The following is a 1,774-nucleotide window of genomic DNA, read 5'->3' as shown; positions in this document are numbered from 1 at the left end:
TTAATTTTTCCTGATAAAATTTTTTCCATTAGATAATAAAACGGCGTACCACAACGCGTGGTGTTTTCTATATCGGAAGAATAATTTAGTAAAGTAATAAGGCACGCGAAGCCCATGCAAACTTTCACTAGTTAACATAAATGATTAATAGTCAGATGATAAACAATCAGACTTCAAAATTAGATTGACAGTGACAATTTGATAAAGAATAAAATGTAATAAAAAACAATGAAAATTTAGTCAGTTTTACTGTGTATATGTAATGTTTGGAATGGTGGTTTAACTTAATTTCTTTTTTGATTTATAAATTAGACGCACGCAGATTTGTTTACTGCTTTATAAATCAGAAACGAATAAAAATATAAACCTATAAAATATAAAATTAATTACGGTGTTTCTAGAATAAGTAGCAACCTTGCAAGAGGTGATAGAGCACAATATAACAAGAAAATTATGCGAATGTTTGCTTGTTCGAAAGTTCACCATATTCGAGAAAAACGTAGTTAAAAGTACAGGCAAATGCAAATCGCAACACACTGCAACGCTGTATTCAATAACCTGGAATTTAGCAGTATCCGTGTTGTATTTCTTCTGTATGCATTGTTTATTATTTATTATATTAGATTAAGTATGATTGATGACGTTTACGTTACAACCAGTCTAATAGCAGTTCTTTGTTCTTTAATGTTGTACACTTGTATGTATGAAGTCAATCGAACTGATTGGAATTAAATCAGTGTGTAACTGTCATAGAATAGGTCAGTGTAGAAAAATACGTAGTTGCTAAATGGCGTTTAGTATGGCACAATTTTGTGCCATGATACTAATTTACGGATAATGCAAGTACAATATTCATGCAATAGTCGAATTGTGGAGTCATTGATATACGCAGCGAAGACTTCCTAACCAGCAAACCGTCTTAAATGCAGCACTGAGGTTACAGAAAAGCTGACAATAATTTTGGGGCACTCCTCGAAGCCTGGTCCTTTAGCACATTTTCTCGTGGCACACTTAGTAAGATAATAAATAATGTTTAGATTGTATTGTGTGTATTTTTTCTAATGGGTGGATAAGGCTATTGACAAACAACCCATAAAAAATAGGCAAAACACATTGGCAATACCTCAAAGTTGCTGCAACTACTTCTCCAGTAAATATTAATTTCTCTATTAATGTTTACGTAACGTTAATTTTATCATTCTTATATTATGTTGACGTTCACTTGAAATTGTGCTGCGCAATATCAGCGATGAATAAAGTTGTTTATTTAATGAATATTTATCGTAATAGTCGTCAAATATTATTTTTGTAGTATTATGATAGTAAGCTGTTAATAATTACTTTATTGTTCGTTCCACAACCAGCACTGTTTACATTCTTCATCAATGCAGTTGCTTAGTTGCTATCACAACTCGCTGCACTAATACCTGTGTTGTCAATTCACGCCCAGGACCGGCTTCGGATTATAACTTCCTCTGATTTTCTTACAATTCTTTTGTTCGTTAATCACACTGCTTTATTCACTGCAATTCCATGTTCACCCTCCAAAACATGCCACTTATTTTTGGAGACACCCTGTATGCAGTAGTTTTAAGTTGTTAATTATTTTTAAGCTTAGTTGGTAATAAATGTTGTAGTAGTTCGTAAGTAATTTTCTAAATTGCTACTGCCTAACCCAGTTAAGGAAAGTCATGTTACTCATTAGTTTGATCGTAATTATTAGTAAATGCGGTTTTGCAATTATTTATATAAATTTACTTAGTTTGATATAGTT

Source organism: Agrilus planipennis, unplaced genomic scaffold (assembly GCF_000699045.2).
Source record: "Agrilus planipennis isolate EAB-ADULT unplaced genomic scaffold, Apla_2.0 scaffold62, whole genome shotgun sequence".
NCBI lineage: Eukaryota > Metazoa > Arthropoda > Insecta > Coleoptera > Buprestidae > Agrilus > Agrilus planipennis.
The sequence above is the reverse complement of the archived record's forward strand: the minus strand, read 5'-3'. Positions refer to the sequence as shown.